Genomic DNA, 22,796 nt, shown 5'->3' with positions numbered 1-22,796 from the left:
CTGGGCCCTGGGTACCCAGGTGTGTTCACTGGGTGACAACTCAGCAAGCTGTGCGTTTCGGCTTTACACACTTTTCTGCACATGTATTTCAGGACAAACTTTAGTGAAGGGCAACGAGAATTAAGTCGCACTGCCTCACGTTACCGAAGGCAGACTCGTAGTTGGCCCGCTGCGACACTTCCTTGATGTGCCTGTGACATACCTTCTTTTCTCTTGAAATATCTATCACATCAGCTCTTACAAAAATGACCTCCCACCGAAATAATTCACGTGAAAAGTCTGAACTCTCTGACAAAGCAAAGGCCCTGGGGTTGGGCGACCCGCCGTGCAGTGGGCAGAGGATATGGGCTCCACGCTGCATGACAGGTCAGGACACGTTTCCCCCGCGCGAGAGGTAAAGGGGGGACGGCCACATCCTACACTGGCAAATGCTGGGTGCTCGCGGTGACAGCCAGACATCCAATCCCCACTGGCATTTGGGGGTTATTGCACCAAGTCTCCAGGCGATGCAGATGAATACGGGCATATACATTGTAGAAAATGAAAAAAATCAACACCCTCAAACTCATCATCAATACCCCCCAACTTACAATGAATATACCCAAACCTTGCATGAAGCTCACCGGATAGAGGGTGGGATGAGGGGAAGAAGGGAGGGAGAGAGGGAGAGAGACCACAGCATGAACAAATGAACAAATATGGAGCAATGAGAGAAGAGTGGAGCTTCAGAAGGGGCAAGAGGGAGGCAGCCACAGCCTGGGGAGCTGGCCCAAGGAGCGGCCAGCGCTAGGCCCCCCTCCCACAAAAGTTTGGGTTCTTACCATTGTATTCGCTATCCAATGCTGTGAAACAAATTACCCCAGAGCTTAGCAGCTTCAAACAATAAACACGTATGATTTTTCCAGTTTCTGTGGGTCAGAAATTCAGAAGCAGCTTGACTGGGTCCTTCTTTTTTTTTTTTTTTTTAAGATTTTATTCATTTACTTGAGAGAGAGAGAGAGAACACGAGCAGGGGAGAGAGGCAGAGGGAGAGGGAGAAGCAGGCTTCCCGCAGAGCAGGGAGCCCGATGCGGGGCTCGATCCCAGGACCCCAGGATCATGACCTGAGCCGAAGGCAGACGCTTCACCGGCCGAGCCCCCCCAGCGCCCCTGGTTGGATCCTTCCGGCTTGAGATCTCTCTCAGGGGGTGTGGTCAAGCTGTGAGCCACGGCTGCAGCTATCTGAAAAGGCCTGATGGGGTCAAGAGGACCCACTTACAAGCTGGCTCCCAGACAGGGCTAGCAAGTCGGTGCTCGCTGCTGCTGGGAAGCCTCAGGTCCGCTCCCTCCTGCATCTCGGCAAGACTGCTAGCGTGTCTTAGGACCGGCAGTTGGCTTCCTCCAAAGCAGCTGATCCAAGGGAACAAGGAGGAGGCAGTAGAGTGTCCTGTGACCCAGCCGTGGAAGGCCTCCGGCGTCACTTGCACGGTCCCCTGCTGGCCGCACAGGTCAGCCCCGAGTGACCAGTGTGGGAGGAGACCGCATGCGGGCCTGAGCACCAGGAGACGGGGTCACTGGGGCCCACTTTGGAGGCTGGCTCCCACACCAGTCAAAGCTTCTCATCTCACCTCTCCACCTTGCTGGAAACCACACCAATTTCAAATTCATTTGAGATCACGGACTCTCGCTTTTTAAAATGCAGACACCTTTAGATGAGGGGCCATGATTCATTCACTCCTTCCAGCCGATGCTCCAGACTGGGCTCCCCAGAGGCACTGAGAGAGGAGCCCCCTGGTGGCCATGTGGCGAGGGGCCCAGGGCCACAGGTCCAATGCGAGTCCCAAAGAGAGGGAAGCTCAGAGTCGAAGGATAGGCAGAAAGACTGAAAATTAACCTTTGCCTGGAGCCAAAAGAGACAGGGGAGGGCCTCCTCCTCCTCCTCCCCGCCTCCTTCTTCCCTCCAATCTTCCTCCTTCCTCCTTGGCCCGCCTCCAAGCTCCCAGCACATCGCACTCCTTCGGTTACAGCTTGGCTTCCACAGGACTGGGGAGCTGGTGCGGGACCGTGACCCTCCCTCCATGGCATGCCTCCGACGGCCCCAGGGCCACACAGCTATTTGTCACGATTGGGAACACAGCCTGCGTGTTGGAAAGGGGATGAGGCCAACTGCATGTGGCCTCAAGTGACACAATAGACTCAGTGTTCTCACATCCCCACCGCAGAGCAGGGAAGGGAGGCCTGAGTCTCTGTGTTCCTGGTGTCAAGGGCCAAGGAATGAGAGTCTCCCCAGAGACTCCTCCTCACAATAAGAACAACTTTTTTTTTTTTTAAGATTTTATTTATTTGACAGAGAGAGACACAGCGAGGGAGGGAACACAAGCAGGGGGAGTGGGAGAGGGAGAAGCAGGCTTCCCACTGAGCAGGGATCTCGATGCGGGGCTCGATCCCAGGACCTTGGACCATGACCTGAGCCGAAGGCAGACACTTAACGACTGAGCCACCCAGGCGCCCCAAGAACAACTTTTTATAGGACTCCGTGTGCCAGGCACCATTTTTAGCACTTCACATATACTCAGTCGCTCGGGCTCTTGACATTCTCTGCATTAAATACTGTCACCCTCAGGTCCACGCCACAGATAAGCAAACTGAGGCAGAGGAGAGGTTCGGTCACAGGTTCAGGTCGCATGGAAGGTGAGTGGGGAGCCAGATTCAAGCCCAGGCCCCAAGGGCCCTTCCTCCCCAACAGCCTAGCAGGCCTTGGTCCTCTCCAGGCCTGAGAGCTACCTGCCTCCACTGACAGGGCGCTGCTGGCCGCTCCTCGCCTCGACTGTGCGGAGCTCCTGCGGACCTAACGTGAAGGCAAACGCGCAGGGCTGCCCTCTGACCTCTGAAAATGCTGCCATGCCAGTCCCCTCGGGCTGCCCGAACAAAGGGCCCCAGACATGTCCTGTGCCACAGCTCTGGGGCCAGAAGTCAGAGACCAAAGGGACGGCAGGGTCGCTTCCTTCCGAGGGCGCCGAGGGAGAACCTGTCCCAGCCTGTCCTGGGCTTGCAGAGGGCGGTCTTCTCCCCACGTCCCTTCCCGCGGTCTTGTCTCCGTGCCTTCCTCTTCCTACCAGGACCGCGGCCATGCTGGAGGACAGCGACCTTAATGACCTCATTTCAACTTGATTACCTCTATACAGACCCTACTTCCAAAGAGGGTTGCCCTCGGAGGTCCCAGTGGGACCCCAGCGTATGAATTCGGAGGGCCACGATTCAGCTGCTGAAGACAGTGCTGGTGGGAAAGAGCACTCTGGGTCCCTCCCGCTCCGGGGACCTCTTCAGACGGAACTTCCATTGACCCTTTCCTCCACAACAACCCATTTTCTGCTTAGGTGGGGTATAAATAAAATTTAAACAGACACTCGAGATCTCTGTAAAGGCTAAATGCAGGCGGTCCTCGAACGCGGCTTTGGGGTGTTCCTCCTGGAGCTCTCAGAACAAGGCCACCGGGTGGCTTAACTGGGTTACCAAGGTGAGGGCTGACACGTGGTCCATTCGAAGGTTCTGGGCAAAAGGGGTGCTGGTGGAAGGCATGACTAAGCAAAGAGGAAAAATAGCTCGTCTGTCATCTTTGCGGTCGGCGCTCCTGTCTACTCACCACAAAGCCCTCCCAACCAGGGGTACAAGGGAGGGAGGAAAACTGTTTCACAGTGAGCCGGAAGGGAAACGAAGAACCAAGAGGCAGGGCAACAGAGCCGGCCCACAGGGAGCCAGCTTCGACCTGCCGGGCGAGCACAGGGGGGCAGCCCCGGCCCCGAGAGGGGAGCCGGCAGGTGCCGGGCCGCCGGGCGAGGGGCGCACTTCCCAAGCGGCTGAACGGAACGCGGCAGGTGCGTGCGCTTCTCCCTCCGGCCAGACCCCACGCGGCCCGCGGCCTCCGAGCGGGCCCGACACCATCCTCAGAAGGTCGAGGGCCTCCGTGGGACTTCGGGAGGGCTCACAGTCCCCTCTGACAGTGAAGGCTCGGGTCTCAAACTTCCAATGCAACCGACGACCAGGCTCTCTGCTCTCAAGAACGGCACCAAGACCTGCCCGACAGCAAGCAAGAGCCTCGGCGAGCGAGCTGCAGTGTGAGTCTGTCCGGAGGGAAGGACAGGCAACAGAGTGCTGCGAAGTCAGTCAGAGGCCTGGGCCAGCTCATGTGGTCACCCAGGTCACTGTTCACCCGGCCACCATCCCAGCCTCCTCACCGGCCACCCCGCTTTCTCTCTTGCGCACCTCTGACTCTTCTTACGACAGCCAGAGTCACCCTTTCAAATGCAAGTCCCCGCGTGCCACTCGCACAGCCGAAAGCATCCAGCAGCTCTCCGGCACACTGAGAATAATCCAGGATGGGTGCCCCTCCTGCCATGTCCCTGCATGGTCGGCCCCGGCCACCCCTCAGGGCACCTTTCCCACCATGTGATCTCTGGGCTGCTCTTCTCTGGACATGCCGACCTCCTTGCTGTTCTTCAAATGCCTTGCCTCGGGCCCTTTGCACTGGCTGTTCCCCTGAACACTCAGGGCCTAGAAAAATCCGGGCCTAGACACATGGCAGGGATCCAACAAATATTCGCTGAACAAGGAAGTAAATGAGGGAGTGAATGCATGAATGAATACTGAGGCTCATGTCTTACGGAAACATCTTTGCAGCCAGATATGAAAGCAGACATATCATAGGATTCCTACGTGTATGAAATTCAAGAACAGGCAAAAGTAAACCGTGCTGACAAAATCAGACTAGTGGCTGCCTCTGCCAGAGGGTTTGGCTAAAGGAGGGTGAGATGGAGCCCTCTGGGGGTGCTGGAAATATTCTGTCAAAACCACCTGAATTAAAAATCCATGCATTTTGCTCCACGCAAATTACCTCCCAATAAAGCAAACCAACAAAGCACTATATACATTCTAGAGATGGGTGTATTTGCACATTTTCAGAAACCTTATCCCACGCAAGTTAGCAGCAGCTACCTTTGGGAGGAGGCCCCGGGGACTGGGAATGCGAAGAAAGCTTCGATTTCTTTCCATAACTTTGATCCTGCCGGAAACTCTCACTAGCTGTATGTAACACAGAAAACAAGTCATTCAAAAATACTTCTCACGATCTGTGAAGGAAACCCACTCCTGCCCTTAGAAAGGAAAGTTTATCTCCGCCATCCACTGAAAGAGCGGTTAAGCAGCCGTTTGATAACAAGGTCTCCCCGCACCCTGCACGGCAGCACCTGCTGAGGGAGAGTGGGGGGGGCAGACTGTCCCCCAACATCTGTCCCCACGGGTGGGGGGAAAACGGATAAGCCTCGCCGCGAACTAACACCACTCGATCTGGCTCGGGAGGGTGGAGGGGTGGAGGAGAGGTGGTGTGCGGGGAACCTCCGCACCAGCAGGCCTCAGGTGGGGTCTCGGGTCCTTCGTGGGCACCCGGAGCTCAGGTTAAAAATGCTCCCGCTGGGCCTCACCCCCAGACCTACTCAGTCAGAATCCCCACATGTCCCAGAGTCCACATTTCTTTTCTTTTTTTAAAAGATTTTATTAATTTTATTTATTTATTTTTGAGAGAGAGTGTGCAAGTGGTGGGAGGGGCAGAGGGAGAGAGAGAATCTCAAGCAGACTCCACACTGAGCGCGGAGCCCAATGCAGAGCTCGATCTCACGACTCTGAGATCATAACCTGAGTCGAAACTAAGAGTTGGATGCTTAACCGACTGAGCCACCCAGGCGCCGCCCCCTTTTCTATCTTGTTAAAAAAAACTTTCTATTACGAACATTTTCAAATACAGAAAACATTATCCAGAAGAGTCCAATGAATAACACCAATCAAATTCAAATTCAGTAAGTGTTCCCATTTGGCCATATTTGCCTCACCTTTTGCTCTCCCCGTTTAACTGAACCATTTACAAATAAATTATTTATCTAGAGCAGTGGTTTTCATAGTGTGATCTAGGGATACCTTGGGGTCCCCAAGACCCTTTAGGGGATCCATGCTGTCAAAAATATTTTTATAGGGGCACCTGGGTGGTTCAGTTGGTTAAGCGTAGTGTCTTCGGCTCAGGTCATGATCCTGGAGTCCTGGGATTGAGTCCCGTACGGGCTCCCTGCTCAGCGGGAGCCTGCTTCTCCCTCTGTCCCTCACCCCCCTCTCTCTCTCAAATAAATAAATAAAATCTTTAAAAAAAAATTTTTTTAATATTTTTATAATAATCTTAAATTGTTATTTGCCCTTTTCTCATTCTCATTCTCTTCTGAGTGTACAGTAGAATTTTCCTGAGGCTACAGATTGAATGTAGAAGCAGGGATGAGAATTCATCTGTCTTGTATCCAGCCATACATTAAAGAGATCTCCAAAAATGTTTTTAAAAAGTTTCAGTAACTTGTCGCCGTCATGACACTTCATCCCCAAATACTTCAGTGTGCATCACCAAAAATAAATAAATAAATAAGACTCTTGTACATACTCACGTGTTAGTTATCTATTGCTGTATAACAAATTCCCCCAAAACATGGCAGCAGGCAACACATGCATTATCTCACTGAATCTGTGTCAGGAATCCCGGAATGGCTTAGCTGGATGCCTACCACCCCACAAGATTATCACATCTAACGAAACTTCCAGTAGTTTCCTTATATCATCTAACAGCTGGTCACATAAAAATAACCCCAGGCGTCCCCAAGTGCCTATTACAGATGTTTGTTCAGGCCAGGGCCCAATCAGGGGCTCCAAGTTACATCTCGTTATTGTCATGGACTGAATGTGTCCTCCCAAAATTCGTCTGTTGAAACCGACCCCCTAATGGGATGGTATTTGGAGACGGGGCCTCTGGGAGGTGATCAGGTCCTGAAGGTGGAGCCCTCAGGATGGGACGAGTGCCCTATAAAAGAGACCCCAGAGAACTAGCTATTCAGTCTCTTCCTGCCACGTGAGGAGGTGAGGAGAAGGTGGCCGTCTGCGACCCAGAAGAGGGACCTCACCGGAAGCCAACGGTGCCAGCCTCCAATGCTGTGAGAAGTCATGGGCTGCTGGGGATGAGCCCCCTAGTCTCTGGTCTCTGTCGCAGCAACAGAGGGGACTGGGACACTTTCTCAGTCTCTTAAGTCTCTTTCATGGTGAATACCCTCCTTTTTCAATCTTCTTTCACGAATTGGACTTGCTGCAGAGACGGGGCCAGAAGGCCCAGCAAGGGTTCCAAGCCCCCTGAGCCACACGGGAGCGGGGGGCCGGCTCCGGGACAGGCTGAGCGGGGACCCGGCCGCCCGGCCTCCCGCACAGCGGGCCAAACCGCCCACCGAGACCGATTTTATGGGGCCTGGAAGAGTGAGAGCGAAGGCTGACGGCAAGGGAAGGGGGGGAGGGGGGACGGGCACAGAGCGGTCCCAGCCCGGGGGACGGGGGTCTCCCGGCCATTCTAAGCCTCCCACGGCCACCCGCGCCGCACACGGCCCACACCTTGCAATGCCACTGCCATCACTGCTTCCTGTCTCTTGGGGGTCTTCCAGCTTGCAGACCCTCTGACATCCCTCCGATCCCCCCTCGAAAGCCAAGGAAGCAGCAGGACCAGCAAGCAGGACCAGCAGCCACGCTGCCCGCCCCCTCGTGTGGCTACAGAGGGCACTGGGCCGGGCGGCCCCTCTCCCTGGCACTCTCCTGTCTGCCCAGCTAGCTTCCCAGTCACAACCGGCGCACAAACAGGCCTCCCCTTTCGGACCGAAGCTACTTCTGGAACCCCACAGCGTAAAAAAGCTTTCGCGTTGTATTTTCCGATATACAGACGCGATGAAAGGGAATCGGATCTCTGATCAAGGGCTTAGCATCAAACAAATCATAGGAAAATGAATTCTAGAATACTGAAGCTAGAAGAACTTTTAGAGATCATCCAGATCAGTGGTTCTCGACCAGGGGCAATGCTCCCTACCCCAGGGGGAGAGGTGGCAGCATCTAGAGACATTCTGGTTGTCCCGGCTGGGGGAGGGGCGCTACTGGCACCTAGTGAGTGGAGCCCAGGGATGCTGCCCAGCCTCCCACAGTGCGCAGGACGCCCCCCCCCAACAGATTTATTCAGCCCCAAAGGTCAACAGTGCTGAGGCGGAGAAACCCTGATCTAAATTTCTTGGTTACTTTGAGGAAGAGATAATTAAGGCCCAAAGGCACAAAGTAACGTGCCCAAGGTTACACAGTCCGGAAGCCAGAGTAGAATCCAGGTCTCTACATCCAACTCTATCACCCGTTCTGCTCTGTCTAGGGCTGGATGAGGGAGAAGGAAGGAAGGGACCCAAGGATCTTAATCCCTGTGGCCAACCTGAACCAAATGAAGGAAATTGCAATAAACAAATTGCTGAATTACTACAACAACACATCAGGGTGTCCAAACTTTGTAAGAAATGCCATATACAAAATTACACCAGATACAAAAATTAATTCAAAATAGATTAAAGACTTGAACATTAGACCTGACACCATAAAACTCCTAGAAGAAAACCTAGGCGATAAGCTCCTTGACATAGGTCTTGGCGATGATTTTTGGAATCTGACACCAAAAGTCAAAGAAACAAAAGCAAAAATAAGTAAGTGGGACTACATCATATTAAAAAGCTCCACACAGCAAAAGAATTCATCTACAGAATGAAAAGGCAACCTACTGAATGGGAGAAAACATTTGCAAAGCATCTATCTGATAAGAAGCTAATATCCAAAATATAAAGGATACAATTCAACAGAAAAAAAAAATCTGATCAAAAAATGGGCAGAAGATCTAAATAGACATTGTTCCAAGAAGACAGGCAGATGGCCAACGGGCACATGAAAAGATGATCAACATCACTAATCATCAGGGAAATGCAAATCAAAGCCACAACTAAGTAACACCGCACACCTATTAGAATGGCTATTAACAAAAGGACCAGAAATAACAAGCGTTGGCAAGGATGTAGAGAAAAGGGACCCCTCGTGCACTGTTGGTAGGAATGAAAATTAGTGCCCCCACTGTGGAAGACAGTACGGAGGCTCCTCAAAAAAACTAAAAATAGAACTACCATACGACCCAGGAATTCCACTTCTGGGTATTTACAGAAGGAAACAAAAACACTAACTCAAAAAGACATTCACACTGCTATGTTCATTGCAGCATTATTTACAATAGCCAAGGCACGGGAACCACCTAAGTGTCTGTCGATGGATGAATGGATAAAGAAACTGTGGTATATATTTACAGTGGAATATTATTCGGCCATAAGAAAAAATGGGGGTGCCTGGGCGGCTCAGTCATTAAGCGTCTGCCTTTGGCTCAGGTCATGATCCCAGGGTCCTGGGATAGAGCCCCGCATCGGGCTCCCCCGCTTTGCAGGAAGTCTGCTTCTCCCTTCCCCACTCCCCCTTGTGCTTGTGTTCCCTCTCTCGCTGTGTCTCTGTCAAATAAATAAATAAAATCTTTAAAAAAAAAAAAAAAAGAATGAATGAAAGCTTGCTATTTGCAACATGGATGGACCTCGAGGGCATTATGCTAAGGGGAAGTAAGGCAGGCAGACAGAGAAAGTCAAATACTGTAGGATCCCTCTTATATGTGGAATCGAAGGGGGAAAAAAGCTCACAGAGAACAGACTGGTGGTTGCCAAAGGCAGGGGGGTAGGGGGTGGGAGAAATAAAAATTTTTTTAATTGAAGCTTCAAGCATGGTTGGATCCAGGAACTTGAAAATGGTTAATGAAAAATGAAGCTCAGTTACCAGCTAGGTAATGAAAATTGCTAGCTAGCTCCTTGAGAATGATTTCAGCCCGAAACGTGCTGCCAAATCCAGTTCATCCCTGACTCCTCCACCAGCGGGAACCGCAGAGGCCCCGCCGATGGTTTAACCCCCTCTGGGGTGAGCAAGGTGGCTCTCCCAGGCCTTCAGGACGTGTGCAACTGCAAAACATTGACCGATTTCTTAAACGGTAACTAAATACTCCCAGTACCACGCCCAGTGCTGGAGATGGAGGAATGAACAATACATACACAAATCCCAGGCTTCCTGGACCTCATATTCTAGCAGGGAGAAACAGACTCGAAACACAATAAATAAGTAAATTACTAAAAAATTTAAAAAGAAGAAAAAACCACAATGAGATACCATAACTACCTACCAGAATGGTTAAAATTTTTTTAAAAACTGACAATAACCAAGGGGCTGGCAGGGAATAATTTACATACGATAAGACTCATTCACTTAAAAAAAAAATAAACACGAAGAGATAACCCCTACATACCTACGAGCATGGCTAAAATTAAAAACAAAACAAAACCAAGGTGCTGGCAAGGATCCTTGAGCAACTGAAATTCTCATACATTGCTGGCAGAAATGCAAAATGGTACGCCCACCTTGGAAAATAGCTTGGCATTTTCTTATATAAGCACAATTTTTTTTTTTAAGATTTTATTTATTTATTTGACAGAGAGAGACACAGCGAGAGAGGGAACACAGCAGAGGGAGTGGGAGAGGGAGAAGCAGGCTTCCCGCTGAGCAGGGAGCCCGACTTGGGGCTCCATCCCAGGACCCTGGGACCATGACCTGAGCCGAAGGCAGACGCTTAACGACTGAGCCACCCAGGTGCCCCTATAAGCACAATTTTTTAAAAAGACTACAGAAGCAAAGACACAGCTGTAGAGATAGAAACATGAATGTATGGATATATAAATATATAGGCGTGGATATGGACAAAGATAGGATTTTGACATTTGGATCTCTAGGCTGAAGTATATGCAAGACCACGTCCCAATATCTTGCCAGCTCATTTTCTGACATAGCATGAATTTCACAGAAACATTATTTTGATTTTAGCAAAATTAAAGGTAAGTCTCACTGACTTCACCCCATCCCCATTTTTCTTTGCTGACTTCACCCCATCTCCATCCCCGTTTTTCTTTAAACAGGGCTCACATCCTCTTTTCTCCTTGATGTCTTCTGAATGGCAATCTTATAAAGTTCTAAGTTGGAAGAGAATTCCCCATTGTTTTTATAGCTTCTCCTTACTCTGAAATAAATAATCAGAGCAAATCAACTGAAATTTGGTTAGAAAATAAAACAGAGAGAGGAAGTCTATAATCCCCTTCTTAGAGCCAAAGCTATCTGGGCTGCCTGACAGTAAGCCCACCGCCAAGGGGAAAAGAATAAAAAACCTTTATAGTACCAACTAAAATAGCACTGCTTTTTAACACTGTCCTCCAACAGCTGCTGGGGAATCAAATTATTCATGGTGTGAGTTCCAGTACAATTTACTGCCACCCAACTTCCAGAGGGGTCATGTTTTACAGATTCTCCTCCTAAGGGTGCCCACCCATGTCCCCACCTCAGGCCCTATTTGAACCAGAGAAAGGAATGTAAACAGGTCAGAACGCTTAACAGAGTCCATTAAACGCCCCCCCACCGGCCAGAACTGAAAAGTCACCTGACCCCCCTCCATCTGCCGCTGAGTCATCAAGCCCCTTCTTCCAGCAGGCTAATTATTCAAAACGGAAATTAAAAAAACACTGGGAATTCTTCGGTTTGGGTGTTCATCTCCACCCCACCCCCTTCTAAAAACCATTTTGTTCTTCAGAGATGTAGCTGATTCGCTCTTACACTCGCAGTTAATCTTCGGAGGTTGCATTTTATTTTATTGAATACTGTTATTTTCCAATCTACTTAAAACACCTGGAGGGGGGAAAAATGCCTTTCTGACATATCCCCTTTAAACGCTGGAACCTTGCAAAATAATGCAAAACGATTTATATTGCACATTTAGCTCTTTAAATTGCTAACCAGTAAGTTTCCATCCCATTCAGAGCAAAGCAGCTTTTGCTTTACAAGAAATCGGGCTAAATACTGAGGACAAACCCCTGGAAGGAGAATCAGTAAACGTGTCATTATTTAAGAAGCACAATGACAGCCAGAAAGCAGGTGACGGCTATCTTTGACAAGCCCCTTTCTCTCTCCATTCCAGATTTTTTTCTCTCCCGAGCAAGAGGCCCCGGTCTTCCCGTCTGGCCCCTGCGCGCTCTCCCGGGGGGCATGCCAAGCTCCAAGTCACGCGTGGGCCTGCAACACCCCCGCACCCCGGCAGCCCCGCCTGGTGCACGCAGCAGCCGCAGCGGCCAAAGACCCCCACTTTCGCTTTCTGGGGCGTCGACGGGCCGCGGGCCTGCAGACCCGGGCTGCGCCGGCAGAGTGGCCGCCGCGCGTCCCTTACCTGCAGTGCCGCATGGCGCATCCCCGCCGCCCACCTGCACGGCATCCTAGAGCATCCTTTCTTCGGCGCGACGGCTGCGAGCGCGGTGACGTCACCGGAGGCGGGCCCCACGCCGCCACGTGACGCCCTCGGGGCGAGGCGGGGAGGGGGCGGGGGGCGAGGAAGACCCTGGAAGTCCCCGGCGGTGAGGAGCAAGTGGCCGGGAAGCCCCGCTCCGGCCTCGCTTCTGGGCCGCCTGCCTGAATGTGCGCAGCTTTCCCGGCCTTTCACCGACTGTGGGAAACAAGCAGCACACAGAAGGAGAAATCCAAATGATTACAGGCTCCAAGCATGTAATAGGATTTCAAAAGAGTTAGCAATAAAGGGATTAGTAATGAAAGGGAACAATTTAGTGTTTTATTTTTTAAAAGTCTTTATCAAAGGCAACGGAGAAATATATTTTGTGTACATCAAAATGACAGTTAAAATATAAAGTGCATGGAAATACTTAGCACAGAGGGTCAGTGTTTCAAATCATTTATCAAATATATCAAATACTTTAATTTGAAGCATATTCATTATGGAATATTATGCTAACTGCACTAATGACTAATGCTTTTATTTACTCTCAATAGCTACATTCTAATATTAACTTGCATTTGCCACAGGGAAAAAAAAGGGATACCACATATTCATACTACTTACTGGAATATTTGCTGACTTAAAGCACTATTGCATGAGCATGGTTGTACTTGTGTGTTTTCTTAAACCTTCTGGCAAGGAATCTGATCTCTCAGACATGAAAGAGTTAATTCACAATAACTCATTATTTCACGCTTTTTAATTTTTATCACATTCTGCAGAAGTGAGTCATGTTACTATTACAGAAAATATGCACGATGTCAACATTTCTCATTCACAACTGAAACAGCCTTGCCTAGAAAGCCTTAGAAAATTCCAACAGTGATCATGTAAACCTGAAATGGCGTATTTCAAACTTAAGCAGTGAACCCATTAAGTTTTCTTCTGCCAAACCATATAAACGGTTTTGAAATGCGGAAGGACAAAGGCAGAAACTGGTCTTACTTGTATTCCCGTTTCAGATACCAGTTTACTTTCCATAAAGTTTAAGTCACAATTTTAACATTGCCTCACCTCCTACCCCCGAAAGAGATGTGAAATAGATGGTTTTACAAGCAGGCAAGAGTTACCTACTTGCTATTTACTCCAGCCGCTTTGGTGTCCTTCTATATTTAACCCGGGCCCTTTTGCCACCATTCCCTCCAGACTAACCAAATCTCCGTTCAGAAGGTCAGCCTCTTAATTTGGGACATATATATGGGCCCCCGCCCCTCACAACGACCTATTATTTTCTGCACCGGATTTTAAAACCCAACAATGTGGCCGGTCCTGTGGTTTTCTAGTCACTCCTCTGAAGCTTGTTTTTCTAGGTGATAAGTAACTTACCTTTTGCTTTCTGGTTCCGGAGATACAAAAATAAATAAATAAATAAAACGCTAGCGCAATCCCCCGCTCCCGTGGGTGGAGGGTCTCACGGAGACGGAGTCTGACAGGCTCACTTTCCTGCCCCAGGCAGATGTCGATTTCATGCTCCGGCGCCCAGGGCGGCCCCACCCCCACCCCCCGCGGAGCCGGGCTGGGCGGTCACGTGCTGGGCCCAGCCACTCTGTCCGGCCCAGCCAGCTGGGTCGCTCCGGGCTCCGGAGGCCCGCCACGCCGATCTCGTTCGCCTCCTACGCTCGGTGCCTTCCCGGCCAGAGGGGAACCCAGCGGCCGCGACACCCAAGCCCTGCCCCGAGAGGCCCGGCTGCACCGGCTGCTGCGACAGAGAGGCCGGACTCCCCGGGCGGTGGGGAGGGCGGGGGTCTGTAAGATGGCCCCCTGCGGTCTGGAGGGACTTCTCGGTGGTGTTCCGGCTGGGCAGAAATGATTCGAGTAAAGGCACCTTCCTCGTTGTGGGGCGGTTTTTTTTTGGTTTTTTTTTTTGTTTTGCCAAGAGGTTGGTTTCGCCTTCTCTTTCGGAGGGGATTGCTCAAGTGTAAAGAACATTACAGCAAACAGGCGGTTCAGGAAAGGCCTAAAACGGCCATGTCATTTTGAACAGAATGACATAACTTCTGTCAAAGGTTCAAAATAGCCAAAAGAAAACCAAAGGAATCACCGAAGTAGCAGTCAGTAAAAAATTACTGTGCGGGCCCCAGAAAGTTTGCAGACTGGGGAGCATTCAAACCAAAACATGGAATGAGGCTCAGGGGTGCGTGGTTTACAGCAGCTTATCCAGTGACAAAGCTGTGACTGTTTATTCTTCACAGTGATTAGTTACAATATTAGAATTTTCAGTGGTTACCAGTCATATCAACTTCGGGAAGCAGTTCAAGTTTTGCTTATCATTTCCAGAGACACAAGCAAGAAACGACCAGGTCCAGGTAGCCTTGCAGGATAAGCCACATTAAGCTTGGCCAGCGTGACCAAACTGCTTCTGTCTGCTCGGGGACACTTCAAGGTTGGTCTCCCTTTGTTTCTAAATTTTAACAATTTCCCCCCCCTTTGGGTCAGAGCTCAGCAGCCTCAGAGTATGACCAGCCATTATGGGCGTTACTCTCCACTACCACGGTTGGTGACTAGTCAGGCTGGAAGATCACACATTTACCGTTTCCATTAGTTGAGTCATCAGGCCAGAGGGCCGTGTAGTCACCATCTTCATCATTCATGTGGTTATTGTTGATTTCATCCAGTTGCCTGCTCTTAATGGACGCCATCTGGCATGTGATTGGCTGCCAACAGGCATTTAAAAGCTTCGAGAGTATACAATGCGCTAGAAAGGTCAATATGATGATTGTAGGGAAAACAATAGCCAAGCATTGAAAACTTCCCCAGAGCAGAGATACCCAGGAGCCAAGGTTTAACCAACCAAATAAATCCAATGGGTTGTAATCAGATTCAGATTTTACTTTACTAAGTCAATCTACCAAAAAAAAATTTTAAGTTATTTACATAGGCATAACATGATGTATTACCAAACACGTATCCTCACGATGACCCGAGGCAGGATGAACTTGAGAATGTTGTATTTCAGGAAGTGGTGTTACGCATGGGCTTCGGCATCTATGTGATGTGAGCAATCAGGTAATTTAATGAGAGGCATTTCTATGGAAACAAAAGAAAAACAAAGATTAATGGTTCAAGCAAGTTAGAAATTCCGTTTTCTGAGTTTGGAGAGCAGTCAGCTGAGAAGATTTCTAAAAGTGGGATTCTAGGTATCTTTAGATAGAGTGCAAGCAGGGCAGTCAAGCAATCAGATTTTCCTGTTTGCAGTGTGAATGTCCCCGGTGATCTTTCCGAGTGGCCACACAGCAGCAGGTACAAAGATTGTCTGCACATGGGCTGCTGGGATTTCTTTGAAGTTTATATCAAGTTGTCCAGTTTCAGCTTGCATGGCTTCGGGGTGGGGGGTGGGGGAAGGCAGGTTTAATTTCATAGTGATTCCAAGTGAAAATAGTGGGAGAAAATTGGAAATGCTAGTCTGGAGAGTTTTAGCCAAATATTGGAGGAAGCTAGAACTTGGGATCCAGTCCAGTTTACAAGTAGAAAATAAACCTCAGAGATGATCAACAGCACTAGAATCTAATATCCACAGGGGTGTATCACTGAAACATAAATTTCTCTCCATAATCATTTCCATTTCCATCAAAGACAACCATGGCAAGACTAATTTGTTTTGCAAATTAAGTTGACTTTTAATAAGCTTGGCCTGATTAGTTATATAAGTGCAGCAGGAATAGTGATTGATCATGTTCTTTCAGATCCTTTTAAATCTGCAAACAAAACATTAAAGAACCAGCAATATTTTAAATGAAGTCATAAAAATTCTAATCATCTTCATTAATCCATTTGGTCTCCTGTAATTAATTCTTGTTGATCTCGATCTTTTGTTAGTTGGATGAATTCATCACTTTTCCATGAAAGTTTTAGAAATACTTACCCAGTTCCGTGTTATGATCTTAAAGTCATCAGAAACCTGTATTCTACAGAGTACTTTGTGTGGGGGGGGGTCTTTTTCGTGAATCTCCTCAAAGATAAAGCATTTTTGCAGGAACATTTTTGCAAAAGCATCAGAATAAAACAGTAACTATCTGTAAATGGTAAAAGGCTTAAAAATTGGCAATGGTTAAAGAGCAGATGAGAAGTCATTATAATGCAACTGACAAGAAAATTTGGTTATTTCTCTGATATACCATATTTTAAGACAATAGCTGGAATTATGACTGATAACACTGTGTCAGTACATCAGATCCCCATGAACTTCATATACTTTCTGGAACGTTTATATTAATAACTTCCATGTAAATATTTCCTAAAGAAAGTTTAGCATGGCTTCTTATTTGAAAATGCTTCCCATGAAATTTAACATACCATTAAAAAGTTAGTTGGAAAAAAAACTTAGCTTTTTACATAAAGAAGACAATTTGCTTAAGTAACCTGATGAAGACAAAACACAGAATCTTTGTTTTCTAGGCAGATTACATGAAAGGTAAAGAAAAACCTTTGTTTGCAATTTCTTATTAAGAGCAGACCAATAATTTAAGAACACTTTTTCCTTTTAACAGAGAGAAAACCAAATTCTAATTGTGCACCACTGCGCTTTTGATATTAAAATTCTTCCTTTTTTCTTTTTAATTTAAATAAATCCATTTTAATCTCAGTCTGCTTAGCCACACATAAGATTCCTTTCTCAAGATCCCTTTTCTGCAAGCCTTCTACAACTTTCTGTATCCATTTGGGATTTGTCCTTTTTTTCTTTCTTATTCTGGAACAATGATTTTCCTTTAGGATGAAATTACTTTCTTTTTTCCCCCCTTGCCAAAAATGCATCTCCACCCCTCATACCATCTTTTACCCAAAACACGCCTCCTCCTTTTCATATGCAGTCCCTTTCTTTCATCCTTATTATCTCTAGTAGTTTTGTAAAACCAAAACCAAAACAAACAAACAAGAAAACTAAAAGCAAGCAAACAAAACCCTCTTTTTTTCTGACAACTTCCACTTTATTAGTTCAAATGTTATTTTCTCGATTTCAAAAACTTCCAAAGCTTATCTAGGAAGGAAATGGCCCAAGGCTGGCGCTAAGGAGTAATCACAGATGCACTCAGGGAGGACGGCACAGTTGCCTCTGCACCACTTAAAATAAACTGTATGCTTTTTGTAAATTACAGCATGAGATTCACTCGTGTCTCCAGGCTCATGCTGACATTGCTCTGTGAGACTGCCGACGATACGACAGGCAGGGCAACGGGATCCCCACATTATTGCTGGAGGCGCTTGCTCTAAGCTGAGCAGACAGAATAAAAATTCGAAAGATGGAACAGCAAGGTCCAAACTGATGGCACAGCTGTAAATTGCTGGGAAGCCGCCATCAGAATTCCCAGCCTTGCAAGCAGTTACAGGAAATGGGGGAAGTGCTTTTAAATAATTTTTTTCTTCTTTCCCCCCCCTTTTGTTCTTTTTCTCCTTTTCTTTTTCTTTTTTTCTTTTTTTCCCAAGGGTGGTGTTTCTTGCACTGGCCTTTTCAGCTGGCCACACAGGCCCTTCCATTGCTCTATTTCCTGTGGTAGAAGAGCGGTGGCTTTCAAACACGTTGGATCATTCCACAGCAAGAAAGAGAGTGTATATTACGGCCCAGCACCTACTTACACCGATAAAACCATGTAAGTAACTGAAATAAAAGTTTCACCAACTGACACGTATTTCCTATTTTGAGTATATGCCATGCATGCACTCTCTTTTGCACTTGATGAAATTATCCTTTTATCTATATGCAGATAATAAATCCATCTATAAATGAGAGATAAAATTGAAGAGACGTAGTATCCACTTATCTAGATAGATGTAGATCATACGTGTATTTTCGATTTAAATAAATGCTAATGCTCACTCCCCAAGGGTCTGGGAGCCCAGTCTGAGAAACAGGAAGTTCCAGTAAATCCTCCCGCAGCAGGAAGAAGCTCGCCTGGGAGCCCCATTGCCTCTCACCCTGCCCTGGGGCGCCTGCGCTCCCCGCTCCCCGGAACCGAGCAGGGCTTGTGCGCAGTTAGCTTACGCTTCTTGTTCCAAGTGCTCTGACTTACTCTCTTGTCGGTTCATTTTTGCTGCGGCAGCCCTTCTCCCAACTTTTTAAACTATTTGTAATTTTTGCTTTCCAGGGAAAACTGGGAAGCAGGCCACCGTGACCTGTCTATCATATATCAGCATCCTGTGGTAGATTAGCAAACTGATAAATACATTTCAAAATTATTGGAAGTATATTCTTTCTTATAATAATTTTTTTCCATGTGGCATAAAACATGGTTATCAATAGACCCACATATTAGTTTCTCTCTGTAAAAATTAAAAAAACAAAAGTAGATAAACTTATGTTTCACATTTAATGTTCATCTTATTTGGAAATGAGTTAGATGTTCACTGAATAGCCATCATTTCATTTAACGTAGCATAAACTTTGCCCTTATTTACACTTGTTTAAATTGTTTCTTTTTTTAAGATTTTATTTTTATTTATTTATTTTTTAATTTTATTTGTTTATCTGAGAGAGAGACAGACAGAGATGGAGACAGAGAGCAGGAGCTGAAGGAGAGGGAGAAGCAGACTCCCTGCAGAGCAGAGAGCCTGATGTAGGACTCGATCCCAGGACCCTGGGATCATGACCTGAGCCAAAGACAGACGCTTAACCGACTGAGCCGCCCAGGTGCCCCAAGATTTTATTTTTAAGTGATCTCTACACCCAATATGGGGCTCAAACTCATAACCCCGAGGTAGAGTTGCACCCTCTACCCCCTGAGCCAGCCAGGCCCCCCCTAAATTACTTCTTTTTAACAATGATGCTTGGATTAGACATCAAATAGTTAACTGTTTTCTTAGTTATTTTTTTGTTGACAAATTTTGGAGACGTGCTTGCTTCTATTAAACCAACGAATTTGAATTAATTTTTATTTATCAAAGATTATCGCAGATCGTGTGAACTTGAAAAAATATTTGGGTTACTTTCTACATTTCTGAGAGTATACTTGATTTATATAAACAAATTTCTTTAAGCCAATGAAAATAGAGTTCTTTACAAATTAGTTTTGGCAATACCATCCAGAGGTAGAAAAATATCACACGTCTCTAATGTACATACACAGACGTACAGATAATCTGACACACAGAGCTCTTCCAGCTTTTGTTTTAAAAAGTTTAGCCGTGTCTCAGATACAAAACTCAAAAAAAAATAGATCCAAACTGTGTTTCTGGCACATGCACTAAGTTGAGGTTACATGGTCAGATGACCAAAGTTTTTACGAAAGATTTGTATTTGCATGCTACATGTAAGGATCCTTTCAGAACTGTTTTTTGAGGTCATTTTGTCTTTTAGAAGCTTCTCGGCCTCTCTCTGCATCCGGTCTCCTAGTTTGTGAGATGAGACTCTCAGCCCCGGGAATCTCTGGGATACCTTCCATGGCCAGCCCTCTACGATTCTAACAGCTAAGGACGTTTCATCTGCCGGAATATTCTCTCTCCCACCTCCCCTGTATTTTAAGGTCCCTGTGACACTGCGCACACCGTATCTGTCAAGCTCACTGCCTAGAAAGGGGGCCCAGTTAGCCCAGCGTGCGTGAGACGCTGGAAGGAGCCGGGGCGCATCTCGGCGTGGGGCAGGGGCACTCCGAGGCCAGAAGGGGTGATGCAGATGCAAGAGGGGGGCCAGTTCGTCCCTCCCGCAGGGTTAAGGACGGGTCGGTGCACACGGGAGATGAGCAGGACGGTGCCCCCGGGCTTCTTGGGGGAGAGACGAGAGCCAGCGTGCTCCCCGTGCCGGCACGGGACGGACACCGGCTCCGCGCGGGTTTGCGGTTCGTGTCAAGCAGACTCAGGGACCTGCATCCTTGCTCACGATGGGCTGCACGACAGGCTGCCCCCAAACGGGCCACTTCGGCCTATTGACGGTTTGGAACTTAGTTACATGAGAAGCAGCGGGCGCAAGGACTCTCTGACCTCCTTTGTGCCCTGGAAGCAGGACATAAGTGTCCCCCGTGAAGGTCCCCGTCCTGTCCCGGGAGGAAGGGAGACGGCCTTCTTGCCAGCGATGGGGACGTCAAGGCCGAGAAGGCTGTGTAAGCAAACCGGCTACTTCTTCGCTACTTCGCTACCCCGAGCCCCAACTTCTGTCAACTCTTCACAGATTCATGGTTTCTCTGTCTAAAAGGTGTAAAAGCTGCTAGCTTGGCTCACTTCTTGGAGTCTCCTATCTCTATGGGCTCCCATACGTACACAATTAGATTTGTTTTTCTCCTGTTAATCTGTCTTCTGCCGATTTCATTATTAGACCAGCCAAAGAACCCAGAGGGAAAAGTTTTCTGCCTCTACAATGTACTATATTTTTATCTACATGAATACCTTTATACATGAACGTAGGAAACAGTTAGGTAGCAAATCCACTAAAGTCTCAACCAACACTGGAATTTCACTGGCTAGCGGGATTAGGGGTGTTTCACATTTTTCTTCCTTTTAGCTTACTTACATGTCCTAATTTTTCTACGATTACTGTGTATTACTTTTGTAACAAGAAACAGTTATTGCTTGTTTTCTCGAAAGTGCTATAGTAGACACGATGCTCATGGAATAAACAATTTTGGCTGCTTTTTAATGCAGATTTCATTACTCGAAGATTCTCACATCCTAACTGCAAAACCCCGAGGGAACAATTCTTAGTCATCCTAGATTATTCTGCTTATAAAAATCTTCAGGAAAGAAGATGCCAGCCCAAAACTGGTGGTAATGTTTAATCGTCCGCTGGTCAGTCTCAATTTCTCTTCCATAGAAATTCCTTTCTTATTCTGCTCCTGAGCTTCTATCTTCTTCACAGATTGCTACTTGGTATCCCTTTGAATCCTTGACATTTTCCCTCCGGATCTGCCGCTGGGCCGTTTTGGCCGCCCCCGCTCTGGGACAGCAGCGCTACTGCCACCTAGTGGGAGAGGCTGGAGGTGCGGCTCGACCGCCCAGGGCGCGCAGGGCGGCCCCGCGGAGAAGGTGCAGAGCTGGGGAAACCCTGGCTCGAAATTCCTTATCAAGCATGATTTGATGCCAAAAAGGTTCCGTTTCCCAGCCACTTTTTAGAGTTCACCATTGTAGGGGCGCCTGGGGGGCTCAGTCGGTGAAGCTTCTGCCTTCGGCTCAGGTCGTGATCCTGGGGTCCTGGGACCGAGCCCCGCATGGGGCTCCCCGCCCAGCGGGGAGCCTGCTTCTCCCTCTGCCTGCCTCTCTCTCTCACACACAAATAAATAAATAAAATCTTAAAAAAAAAAAAAAGAGGAGAGAGAAAAGTGACTGGTGTAGACTCTAAGTACACGCAATCCAGCCCCTCCCGGGCATTCTGAGCTGTGGTCGTAGACCCCGGCGGGCACCCGAAAGCTGCAAATGTGGGCCATGTTACCCGACATCCATCGAAAGGGGTAACCTTGAATGATGTGACAAACCACAGCTTTAAAAGCTCTTTGCGCTTTTGCAACAGAGCTGTTGTCAGGGAAGTTGTCACTGTGGGAAGCCTGAGAGGAGACCCCGTGTAGCACTGAGGGCTCAGAGAATCCTTGCTTCCCCTGAGAACTCACGAGGCTGCTTTCCTCTCGGACGGTAAAGACTGTGTAGCTAGCACTGTGCGCTTTTTTTCTCCTTGGGTGCCAGGAACCTCAGATCGTGCTCAGACAATTCAATAGGACCGGCCCCTCAAGTTGGCATCCGTACAGCGGCGTGCTGGCCAAGGTTCAAGAAGGCAGCTCTGGAAGGGTGCGGATGGGGGGGAGCCCCGATTTGCAGCGTCTGCAGATTACAGTGGCCAAAGTTCTCCCACCACGGCTGGCTTCCAGCTACGGAGGGTGCACCTGCGGAGTGAGATAGAATCTGCACCCTTCCTACGCAGGCGACACAAGGAAGCTGTTTCACTGCGCCTGGGCAAGGGACAGCTTTCCCACCAGGACCTGGTCTTCGAGAAAAGCTGTCACTTGTCCCAGTGCTTTAGATTGGATATATGAATTTTATAAAATTGTACTGCTTCAATATGGAAGCCACTAAGCCACAAGGTGTTGTTTCCATTTAAATTACTTTAAAGTCATAAAATTTAGGGGCGCCTGGCTGGCTCAGTCGTTAAGTGTCTGCCTTCGGTTCAGGTCATGATCCCGGGGTCCTGGGATCGAGCCCCGCATCGGGCTCCCTACTCAGCGGGAAGCCTGCTTCTCCCTCTGCCTCTGCTGCTCCCCCTGCTTGTGCTCACTCGCTCTCTCTCTCCCTCTCTCTCTCTGTCAAATAAATGCATAAAATCTTAAAAATAAATAAATAAATCCTTAAAAAAATTTAAAAGTCAGTTCCTCAGTCACCTTAGCCGCATGTCAAGTGCCCGATAGCCCCACGCGCTAACGGCGACACCATTTTAGTGCAGATATAGAACAATTTCATCATCACAGATAGTTCTGTTAGTGCTGTAAAGCATTTCTTTTAAACTAATTCCATTGCAATAAGACAATTTATGTTTATTACCCAGGGGGTTCGGCCTGTAATTGCAGGGTAGGAAAAGCAA

At 48.0% G+C, this 22,796-nt stretch overlaps 1 protein-coding gene and 1 long non-coding RNA gene across 2 annotated transcripts in view; one reads left to right on the top strand and one right to left on the bottom strand.

Annotated features, from left to right (window-relative positions):
• CLCN4 (chloride voltage-gated channel 4) overlaps nucleotides 1-14,073 on the bottom strand; it is a 67,658-nt gene extending 53,585 nt beyond the window's left edge. The window contains exons 1-2 of the mRNA XM_032391084.1: nucleotides 13,637-14,073; nucleotides 12,191-12,463 (exon numbers count right to left, since the gene is read on the bottom strand). The gene's annotated coding sequence lies outside the window, so the exon portion shown is untranslated. The remainder of the gene's footprint in view (nucleotides 1-12,190; nucleotides 12,464-13,636) is intronic.
• Nucleotides 14,074-14,593: 520 nt separating this feature from the next.
• LOC116623753 lies at nucleotides 14,594-19,695 on the top strand. The gene is made up of 3 exons (XR_004297755.1): nucleotides 14,594-14,693; nucleotides 17,732-17,895; nucleotides 19,599-19,695. It is a non-coding gene; the product is annotated as an uncharacterized LOC116623753 (long non-coding RNA).
• The last annotated feature ends 3,101 nt before the right edge of the window (nucleotides 19,696-22,796 follow it).

The sequence above is a fragment of the Phoca vitulina genome, unplaced genomic scaffold (assembly GCF_004348235.1).
Source record: "Phoca vitulina isolate PV1807 unplaced genomic scaffold, GSC_HSeal_1.0 scaffold60, whole genome shotgun sequence".
Lineage (NCBI taxonomy): Eukaryota > Metazoa > Chordata > Mammalia > Carnivora > Phocidae > Phoca > Phoca vitulina.
The sequence above is the reverse complement of the archived record's forward strand: the minus strand, read 5'-3'. Positions and strand labels throughout refer to the sequence as shown.